Source organism: Arachis ipaensis, chromosome B8, assembly GCF_059453495.1.
Source record: "Arachis ipaensis isolate K30076 ecotype BB chromosome B8, ASM5945349v1, whole genome shotgun sequence".
Lineage (NCBI taxonomy): Eukaryota > Viridiplantae > Streptophyta > Magnoliopsida > Fabales > Fabaceae > Arachis > Arachis ipaensis.
In genome coordinates this window covers 46521080-46538858 of record NC_142443.1, presented here as the reverse complement: position 1 = coordinate 46538858, position 17779 = coordinate 46521080, and the positions used below count along the sequence as shown (strand labels likewise).

Here is a 17779-nt window from a genome sequence, read left to right as displayed (position 1 = left end):
TTCTATTCCGACATGATCGAGAACCGACAGATGATTAGCCGTGCTGTGACAGAGCGCGTTGAACATTTTCACTGAGAGGACGGGAGGTAGCCATTGACAACGGTGAAACCCAACATACAGCTTGCCATGGAAGGAGCCTTGCGTGCTTAAAGAAGAAGACAGTAGGAAAGCAGAGATTCAGAAGATGGAGCATCTCCAAAACCTCAACCTATTCTCTATTACTGCAAAACAAGTATTTATTTCATGTTCTTTTACTTTTTACAATTAAATCTCAGAGTTATTGATATCCTGACTAAGAGTTACGAGATAACCATAGCTTGCTTCAAGCCGACAATCTCCGTGGGATTGACCCTTACTCACGTAAGGTATTACTTGGACGACCCAGTGCACTTGCTGGTTAGTTGTGCGGAATTACAAAAGTGTGATTGTGATTTCGTGCACCAAGGTCCATGAGTGGGCTCTCTTGTTTGCTCCATCCTTTTTTTAGTAATGGACTTGTCCTCTTCAATGAGGATTCTTGGCCACAACTTCATAGAAGTGGTCTTGATGGATCTTTGAGATGAATCTCTTTGTCTTCCATGACTCGGAGGTGGAAGCTTTTGCCTTCCCTTTCCTCTTTCTAGAGGTTTCTCCGGCCTTAGGTGCCATAAATGGTTATGGAAAAATAAAAAAGCAATGCTTTTACCACACCAAACTTAGAAGGTTTGCTCGTTCTCGAGCAAAAGAAGAAAGAAAAAAGTAGAAGAAGAAGAAATAGAGGAGATAGATGGGGCTTAGTGTTTCGGCCAAGGGGGAGAAGTAGTGTTTATGTTGTGTGAAAATGAAGGAGTGAAGATGGGTTTATATAGGGGTGGAGAGAGGGGTAGGGTTCGGTCATGTATGGGTGGGTTTGGGAGGGGAAGTGGTTTGAATTTGAATGGTGAGGTAGGTGGGATTTATGATGGAGGGATGCGGATTGGTGAAGGGTTTATGGAGAAGAGGGTAGGATTTGATAGGTGAGGGGTTTTTGGGGAAGAGGTATTGAGGTGATTGGTGAATGGGTGAAGAAAAGAGAGAGATGAGGTAGGTGGGGATCCTGTGGGGTCCACAGATCCTGAGGTGTCAAGGATTTCTCATCCCTGCACCATGTGGCATGTAAAACGCTCCTTGCTGCCAATCCTGGCGTTAAACGCCAGCTCTATGCCCTTTTCTGGCATTAAACGCCCAGAATGGTGCCAAACTGGACGTTTAACGCCCATTCTGCTACCCTCATTGGCGTTTAAACGCCAGCAAGTTTTTCCTCCAGGATGTGCTATTTTTCATTTTGTTTTTATTCTGTTTTTGCTTTTTCAATTATTTTTGTGACTTCACATGATCATCAACCTACAGAAAACATAAAATAACAATGGAAATAGAAAATTAACATGAATAAGTAAAATTGGGTTGCCTCCCAACAAGCGCTTCTTTAATGTCAGTAGCTTGACAGTGGGCTCTCATGCAGCCTCACAGATACTCAGAGCATGATGATGGCCTCTCAACACCAAACTTAGAGTTTGGTTGTGGCCTCCCAACACCAAACTTAGAGTTTGAATGTAAGGGTTTTGTTTGACTCTGCATTGAGAGAAGCTTTTCATGCTTCCTCTCCGTGGTTACAGAGGGAGATCCTTGAGCCTTAAACACAAGGGAATCCTCATTCACTTGAAGGACCAATTCTCCTCTGTCAACATCAATCACAGCTTTTGCTGTGGCTAGGAAGGGTCTACCAAGGATGATGGATTCATCCATACACTTCCCAGTCTCTAGGATTATGAAATCAGCAGGGATGTAGTGGTCTTCAACTTTTACCAAGACATCCTTTACAAGTCCATAAGCCTGTTTCCTTGAATTGTCTGCCATCTCTAGTGAGATTCTTGTAGGTTGTACCTCAAGGATCCCTAGCTTCTTCATTACAGAGAGAGGCATGAGGTTTATACTTGACCCTAGGTCACACAGAGCCTTCTCAAAGGTCATGGTGCCTATGGTACAAGGTATTGAGAACTTTCCAGGATCCTGTCTCTTTAGAGGTAATTTCTGTATAGTCAAGTCATCCAGTTCTTTGGTGAACAAGGGGGGTTCATCCTCCCAAGTCTCATTACCAAATAACTTGGCATTTAGCTTCATGATTGCTCCAAGGTACTTAGCAACTTGCTCTTCAGTAACATCTTCATCCTCTTCAGAGGAAAAATACTCATCAGAGCTCATGAATGGCAGAAGTAAATTCAATGGAATCTCTATGGTCTCAGTGTGAGCCTTAGATTCCCATGGTTCCTCATTAGGAAACTCCATGGATGCCAGTGGACGTCCATTGAGGTCTTCCTCAGTGGAAATCACTGCCTCTTCCTCCTCTCTAAGTTCGGCCGTGTGGGTCATGTTGATGGCCTTGCACTCTCCCTTTGGATTTTCTTCTGTATTGCTTGGAAGAGTACTAGGAGGGAGTTCAGTAATTTTCTTACTCAGCTGACCCACTTGTGCCTCCAAATTTCTAATAGAGGACCTTGTTTCAGTCATGAAACTTTGAGTGGTTTTAATTTGATCAGAGACTACAGTTGCTAAGTCAGATTGGCTCTGCTTAGAATTCTCTGTCTGTTGCTGAGAAGATGATGGAAAAGGCTTGCTATTGCTAAACCTGTTTCTTCTACCATTATTGTTGTTGAAGCCTTGTTGAGGCCTCTGTTGGTCCTTCCATGAGAGATTTGGGTGATTTCTCCATGAAGGATTATAGGTGTTTCCATAGGGTTCTCCCATGTAATTCACCTCTTCCATTGCTGGGTTTTCGGGATCATAAGCTTCTTCTTCGGATGAAGCTTCTTTTGTACTGCCTGTTGCTACTTGCATTCCAGACAGACTCTGAGAAATCATATTAACTTGCTGAGTCAAAATTTTGTTCTGAGCCAATATGGCATTCAGAGTATCAATCTCAAGAACTCCTTTCTTCTAATTTGTCAGAAGGACACCTTCTGATCAATTGCTTGTATCTTTCCCAAGCTTCATAGAGGGATTCACCTTCCTTCTGTCTGAAAGTTTGGACTTCCACTCTAAGCTTACTCAATTTTTGAGGTGGAAAGAACTTTGCCAAGAAGGCATTGACTAGCTTTTCCCAAGAGTTCAGGCTTTCCTTAGGTTGTGAATCCAACCGTATCCTAGCTCTGTCTCTTACAGCAAAGGGGAAGAGTATAAGCTTATAGACCTCGGGATCAACCCCATTGGTCTTGACAGTGTCACAGATCTGCAAGAATTTAGCTAAGAACTGATGAGGATCTTCCAATGAAAGTCCATGAAACTTGCAATTCTGTTGCATCAGAGAAACTAATTGAGGCTTGAGCTCAAAGTTGTTTACTCCAATGGCAGGGATTGAGATGCTTCTCCCATAGAAGTCGGGAGTAGGTGTAGTAAAGTCACCAAGCATCTTCCTTGCATTGTTGGCATTGTTGTTGTTTTCGGCTGCCATGGCTTCGTCTTGTTTGAAAAGCTCTGTTAAGTCCTCTACAGTGAGTTGTACTTTAGCTTCTCTCAGCTTTCTCTTCAAGGTCCTTTCAGGTTCAGGATCAGCCTCAACAAGAATGCTTTTGTCTTTACTCTTGCTCATATGAAAGAGAGAGAAGAAGAAAGTATGGAATCCTCTATGTTACAGTATAGAGATTCCTTGAGGTGTCAGAGGAAAAGAAGAATAGAAGGAGGAGGTAGAAAGGAGAGAATTCGAACTTATAGAGAGAGGGAGTCCGAATTGCTGATAATGGAGGAATGTTAATCCTTAAATAGAAGGATGTGAGAAGAGGGGAAGAATTTTTGAAAATAAATTAAAAGGATTTTAAAATAATTAAAAGAAATTTTTGAAAAATTGGTTGATGATTTTCGAAAATCAAAATTGAGAAAAATAATTAAGTGATTTTGAAAAAGATTTTGAAATTAGAAATAAAAAAGATATGATTGAAAATTATTTTGAAAAGGATGTGATTAAGAAGATATGATTGAAAAGATATGGTTTTAAAAAGATATGATTGAAAGGATATGATTGAAAAACAATTTAAAAAGATTTGATTTTTAAAATTAATGACCTGGCTAAGAAGAAATTTAAAAGATATGATTCAGATATTAAACCTTTCTTAACAGGAAAGTAACATACTTGAAATTTTTGAATCAAATCATTAATTGTTAACATGTATTTTCGAAAATAGAAAAAAAATGGAAAGAAATTGATTTTGAAAAGATATGATTGAAAAGATATGATTTGAAAAAGATTTGATTTTGAAAAATTATGAAAATTTGAAAAAGATTTAAATTGAAAACAAAATCTTCCCTCTTGTGCCATCCTGGCGTTAAACGCCCAGAATGGTATCCATTATGGCGTTTAACGCCCAAAATACTACCCTTTTGGGCGTTAAACGCCCAGCCAGGTACCTTGGCTGGCATTTAAACGCCAGTTTTCCTTCCTCATTGGGCGTTTTGAGCGCCCAGCTTTTTCTGTGTAATTCCTCTGCTGCATGTTCTGAATCTTCAATTCTCTGTATTATTGACTTGAAAAGACACAATTTTGAAAATTTTTTTTTGAATTTTTAATGATGAGAAATAATCAAAATGCAACTAATCATGGAAAACTAAGATCAATTAAACAATGCATGCAAGACTCCAAACTTAGAGATTTTCATATTAGAGACACTAACAAATTGAGAATACATATGAAAAACAACAAAATACACAAAACAAGAGAATTTAAAGATCAGAGCAAGGAAATCACCAAGAATAACTTGAAGATCAATGAAGAACATAATGCATGTAATTTTCGAAAATTAGAAGAATGCAATTGACACCAAACTTGAAATTAGACACTAGACTCAAATAAGAAACATAAAATATTTTTTATTTTAAGATTTTATAAATTTTTTGTGGATTTTTTGAAAATTATTGGGAAAAGAAGATAAAGATTTCAAAATTCTTAATAAGAATTTCCAGGAATCATGCAATGTTAGTCTAAAGCTTCAGTCTAAAAAGATTAGACATGGCTAGCCAAGCTTCAGCAGGACATTACATTCAACAGCTAAATTGATGAGAATCAATAAGCTTTTGTGATGATAAAAACATCATCTGAAACTTTAGAATTCATTCTTAAAAATTCTGAAGAAAATAAAATAAAGTTACCAAATCTAAGCAACAAGATGAACCGTCAGTTGTCCAAACTCGAACAATCCCCGGCAACGGCGCCAGAAACTTGGTGCACGAAATTGTGATTATCAATGGCGCCAACAACTTGGTACGCACAATTGTAATCTCAACTCTTTATCACAACTCCGCACAACTAACCAGCAAGTGCACTGGGTCGTCCAAGTAATAAACCTTACGTGAATAAGGGTCGATCCCACGGAGATTGTCAGCTTGAAGCAAGCTATGGTCATCTTGTAAATCTCAGTCAGGCGGATTCAAATGGTTATGGAGGATTGATAATTAAAAGATGAATAAAATATAAAATAAGATAGAGATACTTATGTGATTCATTGGTGAGAATTTCATATAAGCGTATGAAGATGCTTTGCTCCTCCTGAACTTCTGCTTTGCTATTGTCTTCATCCAATCATTCATACTCCTTTCCATGGCAAGCTGTATGTTGGGTTTCACCGTTGTCAATGGCTACCTCCCGTCCTCTTAGTGAAAATGGTCTAAATGCGCTGTCACCGCATGGCTAATCAGCTGTTGGTTCTCGATCATACTGGAATAGGATCCATTGATCCTTTTGCGTCTGTCACTACGCCCAACACTCGCGAGTTTGAAGCTCGTCACAGCCATCTCTTCCCAGATCCTACTCGGAATACCACAGACAAGGTTTAGACTTTCCGGATCTCAAGAATGGTCGCCAATAATTCTAGCCTATACCACGAAGGTTCCAATCTTAGATTAGAAACCCAAGAGATACACATTCAAGCTTGTTTGCATGTAGAACGGAAGTGGTTGTCAAGCACGCGTTCATGGGTGAGAATGGTGATTAGTGTCACATAATCATCACATTCATCATGTTCTTGAGTGCGAATGAATATCTTGGAGAAGAAATGCGCTTGAATTGAATAGAAAAACAATAGTACTTTGCATTAATTCATGAGGAACACCAGAACTCCACACCTTAATCTATGGTGTGTAGAAACTCCACCGTTGAAAATACATAAGAACAAGGACTAGGCATGGCCGTGAGGCCAGCCCCCAAAACATGATCAAGAGATTAAAATGATACAAAGATGCTCTAGAAATCTCAAGATGAAAATACAATAGTAAAAGGTCCTATTTATAGAAAACTAGTAGCCTAGGGTTTACAGAAATAAGTAAATGACGTAAAAATCCACTTCTGGGCCCATTTGGTGTGTGCTTGGGCTGAGCATTGAAGCATTTTCGTGTAGAGGCTTCTCTTGGAGTTAAACGCCAGCTTTTGTGCCAGTTTGGGCGTTTAACTCCAGCTTTTATGCCAGTACTGGCATTTTTACCCCAGAAATTTTATGCTGACTTGGAACGCCAGTTTGGGCCATCAAAGCTCGAGCAAAGTATAGACTATTATATATTGCTGGAAAGCCCGGGATGTCTAATTTCCAACGCAATTGAGAGCGCGCCAATTGGACTTCTGTAGCTCCAAAAAATCCACTTCGAGTGCAGGGAGGTCAGAATCCATCAGCATCTGCAGTCCTTTTTCAGCCTCTGAATCAGATTTTTGCTCAGGTCCCTCAATTTTAGCCAGAAAATACCTAAAATCATAGAAAAACACACAAACTCATAGTAAAGTCCAGAAATGTGATTTTTAATAGTTTGTTTATTTTTTAAGAAAACAGTAAGGTAAGGCCATTCCATTTCGACATAGATCACCCAGGTTCGGGTCCATAAGCAGTGACAATTGCCCTATGAAGACTCGCTTCTCACCCCTCCGGGGCCCAAATAACTCAATTTTCTACCATGAACTATTTGGGTCAATGGATTGGTTCGATCCAGAACTTGAGATAATGGATGTAATCCAAAAAAAGATTCAAAAGTAGTTGTTGGTGGAGTTGAAGTCACCAAATTCTGAGGAGTCGGTATCAATTTAAGTCTACTTGCTCCACATAAAAACTAATAAAAATATAATAAAAACTAACTAAAATATATTAAAAACATACTAAAAATAATGCCAAAAAGTGTATAAATTATCCGCTCATCATACATCAATACAAATGATCATGCAACTAGAATAAGAGAATAGACAAAACATAACAGAAAACAAAAAAATAAAACAGGAAAGGATGTAAAAGAGAATGAATCCACCTGAATAATGGTGGCTAGTACTCCTCCTTGAGGATCTAATATAGTGCTTGATCTCTTCAATGTCACTCCTTTGTCTTTGTTGAGCTGGCTACACAGGCTTATGTGCATGCTTCCTAGTTTGCTTCATTCTCTTCTTCCATACTTAGGAGTGGTAGAAGTAAAAAAGCAGAGCTTTTGCAACACCAAACTTAAGAGTTTTTCTCGTCCTCGAGCAAAGTAGAGTACAAGAAGGTGAGGTAGGTGGATCTTCTGTGGGACCTCTTGGTCCTGAGAGGCTACAAAATCCAGTTTCCCTGCCCTCTTGCACTGGCGTTTGAACGCCCAGGGGCTGCTCCCTGGCTGGCGTTCAATGCCAGCAATGCTCCCCTCTTGGGGCGTTGAACGCCCAGGAGGGCTTCCTCGCTGGTGTTCAACTTTAACACTCCACTTGGAGTGTTCTGTTTTCACTGCTGTGAAATCTGTCTCTTGACTAATGCACATGATCATGACTCTGACAACTGAAAGGAAAAACAAAAATAAAATAAATGGTTGAGTAAAGTTAGGTTGCTTCCCAACAGGCACTCTTTTAAAGTCACTAGCTTGACCTTCAGCCCCTTAAGGAGGTGGGTAAGGGCTAAGAGTTTCACCTCTGATAGTGAATTTTCTTCCTGTCCTCTCGTGAATGAGCTCTACATGCTCTAGAGATAGAACACGGCTCACTGTATATGATAGGACTGGATTTTTGGTGAAGACAACTCTCATACCAGGTGAGAGGCCTTCAGTTGGGACTTTCTTGTCCTTCCAGCCTTTAGGTACTTTCTTTTTGGTACCTTTGTGCTTAGAGCTTGTTGAGGGCTGCCCAATACCAAACTTAGAATTGATGTTTGGGGGCTCTGCAGAGTTCTGCACAGAAAGTGAGGGTTGGCACACTAGGTGTTGCACAGTTCTCTCTCTTTTAGAGGTAGAATTGGGGTGAGGCATCTTAAATAAGATGTGATCCTCCCCTAACTTTAGGGTTAGTTCTCCCTTAGCCACATCAATGATAGCATTAACTGTGGATAGTAAAGGTCTTCCAAGGATGACACAGTCATCCTCATCCTTTCCTATGTCCAAGACTATGAAGTTTGCAGGGATGTAGTGGTTTTCAATTTTAACCAAGACATCCTCCACTAATCTATATGGCTTCTTCATGGTCTTGTCTGCCATCTCTAAAGAGACGTGTGCAGCTTATACCTCAAGGATTCCTAACTTCTCCATTACTGAGAGTGTCATGAGGTTGATGCTTGACCTTAGGTCATATAGAGCCTTTTCAAAGGTCATGGTGCCTATGGTGCAAGGAATCAGAAAGCGTCCAAGGTCTGGAAGCTTTTGAGGTAGCTCTTGCTGAACCAAAGAATGGAGTTCTTTGGTAAGCGGTGGAGGTTCTTCTTCCAGAGGCTTTGTACTAAATAGTTTGGCATTCAACTTCATTAGAGCTCCTAGGAAACGAACAACTTGCTCTTCCCTAGTGTCTTCATCGTCACATGAGGATGAGTAGTCATCAGAACTTATGCACTGTAGAAGTGCATTTAAAGAAACCTCAACTGTCTTTATGGTTTCCTTTAGTTCTGGGCTAGAGGGTTCTTGAGTGGGATTCAGGCACTCAAAGGGTGTGCTTGTGCTGGCATTCAACGCCAGCTCTGTCAGCTTAGTGAGTGTTGAACGCCCTTGCTGTCCACCCTGACTGACGTTAAACGCCAGTCCCTCTAGCATTTTAGGCATTGAACGCCCAGCAGGGATATCCTTGCTAGCGTTCAACTCCAGCTTCCCTAGGCTCGTGGGCATTGAACGCCTAGTGAAGGCTTCTTCACTGGTGTTCAATACCTTCCTAATCGCCTTCAATTTGGCCTCTGCCTCCATGGTTATGGCCTTGCACTCTTCTCTAGGATTAACCTCAGTATTACTGGGAAGAGTGTCCGGACGGATCTCAGGGATCCTCTTGCTCAGTTGACCAACTTGTACCTCCAAGTTTCAAATGGAGGACCTTGTTTCATTAATGAAACTGTGGGTGGTCTTAGTGAGGCTAGAGACTAGAATGGCTAAGTGAGAAAGGCTCTGCTTAGAAGTCTCCATATACCCTTGAGAAGATGGGAATGGTGGTCTGTTGTTAAACTATTCTAGTTCCTACCACCTTGATTGAAACCTTGCTGAGGTTTCTATTGATCCTTCCATGAGAGGTTAAGATGATTCCTCCATGAAGGGTTCTAGGTATTTCCATAGGCTTCTCCCATGTAATTCACCTCCACCATGGTGGGTTAATCAGGATTATAAGCTTCTTCTTCTAGAGAAGGTTCCTGATTACTGCCAGGTGCAGTTTGCATCCCAGGAAGATGTTGAGAGATCATATTGACCTATTGGGTTAAGATCTTATTCTGAGCCAGGATGGCATTTAGAGTCTCAACTTCATGAACTCCTTTCTTCTGAGAGATTCCATGGTTTACAGGGTTTCTCTCAGAGGTGTACATAAATTGGTTGTTTACAACCATCTCAATGAGTTCTCTAGCTTCTGCAGGCATTTTCTTCAAGTGGAGAGATCCACCTGCAGAGCTATCCAAGGAAATCTTGGATATCTCAGATAGGCCATCATAGAACACGCCTATGAGAGACCACTCTGAGAGCATGTCAAGAGGACATCTCTGATCAATTGCTTGTATCTTTCTCAAGCTTCATATAGGGATTCACCTTCTTTTTGTCTGAAGGTTTGTACTTCCACTCTAATCTTGCTCATCTGTTGAGGAGGAAAGAACTTAGCCAGAAAAGTATTTACAAGCTTTTCCCAAGAGTCAAGACTCTCTCTTGGTTGGGCATCCAAGCAGAACTTAGCTCTGTCTCTTATTGCAAAGGGGAAAAGCATAAGCTTGTAGACTTCAAGATTAACTCCATTAGTCTTTACAGTATCACAGCTCTGTAAGAATTATGCTAAAAACTGATGTGGATCTTCCAGTGAAAGTCCATGAAATTTGTAGTTCTGTTGCAGAAGAGAGACTAACTGAGGCTTAAGCTTAAAATTGTTAGCTCCAATGGCAGGTACAGCAATGCTTCTACCATAAAAGTCCGAGGTAGGCATGGTGAAGTCACCAAGGACCTTTCTAGGCTCCTCCTGTGGTTCAGCCATGTCCTCCAGTTCTTGTTCAAAACTTTCTGAAAGGTCGCTTCTGACGTGTTGTGCTTTAGCTAGTTGTAAATGCCTCCTTAGAGTCTTCTCAGGTACAGGATCAGGAGTTAAGAGGGGTTCTTTATCCCAGTTCCTGGTCATAAACAAGAAGAAAAGAAAAATAAGAGGAGAGACTATGCCAATAGACAAGAAGCTCCTCCTTAAAGTCAGAAGTAGAGAAAGAAAAAAGAAAATAAAAATAAAAATAAATAAAAGAAGTAGGAGAAGATTACCTTGAAAAGAAAAGATAGAAGTAGTGAAGATGGAAAAGAAATCACAAGAAAGCGTTCTGTGCCAATTGGCAAGAAGCTTCAAGTAAGATGTGAAGAAGAAAGGAAAGAAGATAAAGAAGTTTAGGTAGACCAAGAGTAGAAATAGGGATAGGAGAGTTTTGAGTAATAGAGATGTGAGAAGAAGAGCAGTATAAATAGAAAAAGTAAATAAGAATTAAAATATTTTTATTTTTATTTAATTAATTAATTATTTTTTTCGAAAATTAAGGTTAATAAATTAAAAAGATTTCAATTTTAATTGTTCATTGTTTGAAAATAGAGGAGGGAAGAGGAGAAGAAATTTTCGAAAATTAAGAGAGAAGAGAGTTAGTTAGGTGGTTTTGAAAAATAAGAGAGAGAAGAAGAGAGATATTTTCAAAAATTAAGGAAAAGAAGAGTTAGTTAGGTGGTTTTGAAAAAAAAGAGAGAAAAGATGGGAGTTTGTTTTCGAAAATTAAGAAGAGAGAGTTAGTTAGGTGGTTTTAAAAAATATGAGAGAGAAGATAAGATATTAATTAAGAAAAGATAAAAATAAAAACAAAATAAAAGATAAGATAAGAAAAGATTTAAATTTAAAATAAGATAAAAAGTAAGATAAGAAAAGAATTTTAAAATTAGAATTTGAAATTAGAAAAAGATAAGATATGAAATTAAAAATACTTGAAATTGATTTTAAAAAGATAAGATTTTGAAATTTGATTTTGAAAAAGATATGATTTGAAATTTGAATTTTGAAAAAGATAAGATAAGATTTTTAAATTTTGAAAAAGATATGAAAAGATTTTGAAAAAGATGAGATTTTTGAAAAAGATATGATTTTAATTTTGAAAATTTTAATTTTTGAAAACTTGACAACTAAGATATGATAAGATAAAATTTTAAAAATTGAAATCTGAATTTTTGTAGGTAATTTTCAAAAATTATGGTTAGAATTAGTTAGAAAATATATATTTTTTATTTTTTAAATTACATGATGAAAGAGAAAAATACAAAAAAGACACAAGACTTAAAATTTTTAGATCTAGCACCCCTTTATTTTCGAAAATTTGGAGGAAAACACCAAGGGACACCAAACTTAAAAATTTTAAGATCAAGATACAAGACACATGCAGGACTCAAGAACACCTTGAAGACTCATAAGAACACGAAGAACAAAATTTAAAGACTCAAAGAACTCAAGAACACAAAAAGAACACTAAACTTAACATTTTTAGAAATCTAAAACAAAAATTTCAAAAATTTGAAGAAAAATAAAAAAGAAAACACCAAACTTAGAAACTTGACACAAGATTAAACCAAAGAAAAAATATTTTTGAAAATTTTTAGAAAATAGGACTCAAAGAAAATGTAAGACTCAAGAAGAACATTAACACTGTGACTCAAAGAAAACAATTCAGAGGATGCCAAAATTAAACTATATGAACATGCAGGACTCAAACCAAGAACAAAAATTAAACAAAGAAAAGAAAAATATTTTTGAAAAATCTTTTAAAATTTTCGAAAATTAGTGAAGAAGAAAATAAAGATCAAAGACTCAATAAGAACACAAACAAAGAGACTCAAATAAAAATAAAGATCAAACAAAGAAAAGAAAAATATTTTTTGAAAAAGTTTTTAAAATTTTTCAAAAATTTGGAAGAAGAAGAAAATCAAAATCATGGACTTAACAAAAATAAAAATTTACCTGATATAGGGAGCAAAACAATCCGGCAGTTTGTCCACACTCAACAATCCCCGGCAATGGCGCCAAAAACTTGGTGCATGAATCCCCACACCTTCATACAGCTGTACCAGCAAGTGCACTGGATCGTCCAAGTAATACCTGAGCGAGTCAGGATCGATCCCATGAGGATTGTGGTTTGAAGCAAGTTATGGTATTCTTGCAGGTCTTTGTCATGCAAATTCAGAAGGTTGTTGGAAGAGTTATCAAATTTGCATTAGAGGAGTATTGGAACAGAAATCAGTAAAATGATGATAATTAAAGATAGAGTTGAGGATTGGAGTTGCTTTGCCTTTCTGAATTAACTCCGGTATTACTGTCTCCATGCTTGTGATTGATTTCTTCAATGACAGGCTGTATGTGATTGACACTGGTTTAAGCAACTACCAATACTCCCCCGGATTTGAACCCCAGGTTTAGTGCAGATCCATCTCTACTTGAGGGTGAAGCGCGTACAATCCATTCTCTTTCATGATCCTACTTAAAATGCCACAGACAAGGTCGGATCTTCTGAATCAGAGAATGTTGTATCTTTGGTTTTAGCCTCTACCACAGAGACCCTAATCTCCCTGAAAATTGGCTGAACTGATGTCTCGAGAAGTCCCCAAATCGTGGATTAGCCGTCTAAGAGACGTATATTCAAGCTGGTGGTTCATCATTGTCCAGTGAAAGATGCACTCTGAACCCAACCTTATGCCAGTTCAACGCAATCATATTGATGAAGAACGAATATACATCTTAGAATTAATCAAACACGAAACGAAAAGAAACAGTAATACTTTTATTAATTCATAGAATTCAGTAGGGCTCCTCCCTTCAACCTAGCAGGTTTAGAAACTCATACTGATTTGAAAACAATGATAAAAATGTGTATGGTGTATGATATGTCTCTGAAACTCATGTAAAATACACTTTAAATACTAAATAGATGACTAGTGAGGGTAAAACAGTCTATTTAGTGCTAAAATCCACTTATGGAGCCCACTTGGTGAGTGTTTGGGCTAAGCTTTAATGAGATCCACGTGCTATGAGGTCTCTTGGGCGTGGAACGCCAACTAAGGGGTCCTCTTTGGGCCTTTGGACGCTGGGCTCTGCTCTTTGGACGCTGGACACTTGGAAGGGGGCAGGAGGCTGGCGTTGGACTCCAGTTTTTGGCCTTCTAATCCGAAGCAAAGTATAGACTATTATATATTGTTGGAACGCTATGGAAGTCAGATTTTCATAGCTGTTGAGAATGCTCCATTTGGACTTCTGTAGCTCCACAAAAGATCTTTCGAATGCAGGCAGGTCAGATTCAGACAGCATCTGCAGTGCTTTCTCTGTCTCTGAATCAGACTTCTGCTCCAACTCCTCAATTTCAGCCAAAAAATACCTGAAATTGCCCAAAAACACAAAAACAGAGCATGGCTGGCTGGTAAGTTGGTTAAAAAAGTTAGAAAGTATCCTAATTTCAAGCAATGCAAGGTTGCAGTGTACTTTAGGTCAAAGTGTGATATGATTTTGCATAGAAATTCAATATCTAGAGCCTTGGCTATTGCAATGAATGTTGTTTATGGTGATGAGAAGACACAGTATGCCTTGTTAAGGGATTATACTGAAACGCTTCTGAAAACCAATCCCAGATCTACTGTAAAGATTGGGGTGACTCCACTGCCTGACGAAAAAGTAATGTTTCAGAAGATGTACGTTTGCTTGAGTGGTTGTAAGAACGGGTTCAAAGCAAGGTGCCGACCATTAATTGACTCGATGGTGCATTTTTGAAGACCCAGATTGGAGGCCAGATATTATCAGCGGTGGCCCAAGATGCAAATCATCACATATATGTGATTGCTTGGGCTATAGTTAACATTGAAAACAAGGAGAACTGGAAGTGGTTTCTTGAGCTACTTCACGATGATTGATGAGACTATAAGGCTAACGGATGGTATTTCATTTCTGATATACAGAAGGTAACTTGTTGTGTTATTCAAGTAGTTAGCCATGTATTAAAGATTTTATTTTGTTAGAATTAAGGGAATCTGGATTTTATGCAGGCACCTTTTATGAGTATATGCTATTATATGAAATTGGTTCATCCTATTATATAAAATTGGTTGATTTTTGGATTATATGTAAGGATCTAAATATTTCATACTAGTTGATCCTATTTTTAATTTATAAACTACATGTTTCTCTATCTAACATAGATGGCCTAAAATTTGCATAAATATCTCAAAGTGGTTGATCCTATTTAAGTAGTTTGGTTGCTGCTACATGTGTTTGTCATCTGTAGGGATTGATTTCTGTTGTAGAAGAGGTCATGCCACAGGTCCATCATCATTTCTGTGTATGGCTCCTATGGCAAAATTTCAACAAACAGTGGAAGGATCTTGAGCTAAGGAGACTCCTTTGGGATGCTACTAGGTCAACCGCATTCCAAGACTTTATAGATAATATGGATAAGATAAAAAGGGTTAGTGGGGACGCATGGACATACCTTAACAATTGGCCGAGGCATTCATGGACAACGTCTCAATTTAGCCACAGGTCAAAGCTGGATAATATTTGCAACAATGCATGTGAGGTATTCAATGCACGGATCGAGGAGGCTAAGAGCAAGCCAATCATCACATTGTTTGAAGAGGTAAGGATGTTTGTTATGAGATTGATTGCAAAGAATAAGGTAAAGTTGAACAACCATGTTGGAAAACTTCCTCCTGTTATTCAGAGTCGGTTAGAAAAGGTTCGTAAAGAATCAAAGAATTGGGTCCCTATATAGACTGGAGATGAAGACTATGAAAAATTTGAGGTCCATGGACACCCAACAAACATGGTTATTGATCTAGGCAAAAGACTTTGCACCTGCCAGTTTTGGATGTTAATAGGTGATATTATTAACCTTTACACCAACTTTATTTTTATTTTGATTATAAATGGCTTTACTTTATTTATTATGTTGGTTGGTGTGGAGTTGAACTGGATTGGTTTATTTATTATAGGCATTCCCTGTGTTCATGCCTGTGCTGCTCTTGCACGGGTGAACAAGAGACCCGAGGATTTCTGTCATCCCTTGGTCACCATGGAGTCATACAAGAAGACATATGAACATCACATCAATCCTCTCCCAGGCCAATCCCTATGGGAAAAATCCGTCTACAATCAGCCACAAGCTGCTAACATTAAACGAAAACCAGGAAAACTAACATCCAAAAGAAGAAAGGATGCTAATGAGGGTACTAGCGGAAACAAGAAAGCTAAGCCAACCGTTACCCTAAAGAGACAGCTGAAGTCGTTCACATGCACATATTGTGTAGTAAAGGACCACACCAAGAGGGGATGTAAAAAAAGAGAGCTAATGAGGTTGCTGCTACACTTACAGCTGCAACGGTTGCTGTAGCGGCTGCCAAGTCCAAAACTACTCGAACTGGGAGTACACCTGCAGTTAAAGCAACCAACACTACCAATGAGGCACCACAAGTAGTTGAAGCTCCTCCTAGTGCAGATATCCAAAATCCTCCTCATGTGGATGTTACAAACAACATTCCACCACCAGTGGCTGCTGCCGAGTGTGACTTATCCCAACCAAATAATGGTGGAACATAAAATGAGGTAAAAATTCCCGCTCTCATTTATTTTTTACAATTTTGTCATTGCTCCTTGTTCACATTATTTTCCTAAGTTTACTCAGGCACCACCACTACCACTAACAAAAAGGCCATATAAATTACCAACTAAAAGGAGGAACTCACCACCACCAGAAACTGCTTCTATTGATCCCATGCAAAGAGCAAGTGTAGCAACATCTTCTAGGTTGGTAAACTTTTTGAAGTTTATTCCAATATCAGGGTTCAAAGCACCAAGGAAGAAAAACACTAAATAATTGCATGTACTAGCTACTGATGTGTGATTGATTACATATGGAATTTGGGCATTAGTTTTTTTTTCTATTTTCATTCAAGAATAGCACATAGCCAGACTGTATGGTTTATTTGTACTTTTGGTAGTTATAAACCTTTAAACTTGGAGATCTTCTTATGTTTCTTTTTGGTGGCTGTATTATTGTGTTTATCGTGAGCTACTCTATTGACAGTGTTACATTGACAATGTGTTAATTATAATCAAAATATGCTATTATCAATTTACTTGTTCTATTCTGTTCATTTAGTTTTATTATTATCATTGTAATCTATTTACACAAACCACACCAATAATATAAAGAGTGCCCATACATTCATAAACAAATACTTTCATACACAAATGTTACATTTTTACAATCACAAATAGTACAACAACAAATAAGAAAAAAAATCAGCAATTCTAACAATTGTAATATATATTTCTGGGTCCTTAATTCAGCCTCCAAATTGCCGATCCTCAAACCAAGACTCACGCTCACTTCTTCATTGTTATATGCTGCAGTATCTTCAAAACTTCCGTTATCCTGTTCTACAACATCTGTCCATCAGAAAAACCCATACCATCATTTTCCACTACTGTGTGAACAATAAATTTAAGGATTTAAGAGTTAGCATAAGAAAACTCAACAACAATTCTTAAAGACAAACTCACGTTGTAATTCGGGCATCCGAAGAAGGGCTTATTTGGTTGGGTATCCGTTTCAGACCATCAGAGCACAGGGTGTTTCCCACACCGCTCTACAGCGAGTTGGTGTCCTTGTCGTTGATCGAATTGAACTCACGTCTGCTTCATTTGCACGTCCAACCATCGTTCCAACCAGCACAGCAAGAAGAAGAAGAAGAAGAAGAAGAAGAAGAAGAAGAAGAAGAAGAAGAAGAAAACAAAAATCCGATAGACTTATTTGAGGGAGGGTCCCATTGGCGTGCATTAGTATTTGCAGCCTTAATGCTTTTTGCTGGTTGGTTTTATTATCACAAAGCTTCTCCAAAATTGGGTATTACCCATCCGCCCGGAGAATTTATAAACAGATACAAATCTTTCTTCTCGTCCGGATTAGTAAATCAAATAATAGATAGTCAATGGGTTGGTTTGAAAATCAACGAATTGCTGGTTGTAGAATATTATTCTCGTCAGACTTAATACTAACTAAAAAAATAAGAGTTTTGATACGAGAATTTTAGCTCATTCAGGTATCATCTACATGGATATAGGACGATTTGCATCCGTCAACTATATAGGATGATAATAATGTTTCTATCAAGCATAAGTTCTATTACAAGTCATAGAAAATCTATAATCTATTCCGCGTCTGCTTCTGCAGTTAGGGTTAAAAAGGGGCTCAGGGACCACATTGGGTTAAACACTTTCAATTGCCACGTCATGTAACCGTTAGACATTCCAGTGTGGTAATCAATTGCCAGATCACTGCCA

General features: G+C 38.3%; 1 non-coding gene across 1 annotated transcript; it reads left to right on the top strand.

Annotated features, from left to right (window-relative positions):
- Positions 1 to 2954: 2954 nt before the first annotated feature.
- On the top strand, positions 2955 to 3061 carry LOC148547938 (small nucleolar RNA R71). The gene has a single exon (XR_015897533.1). It is a non-coding gene; the product is annotated as a small nucleolar RNA R71 (small nucleolar RNA).
- The last annotated feature ends 14718 nt before the right edge of the window (positions 3062 to 17779 follow it).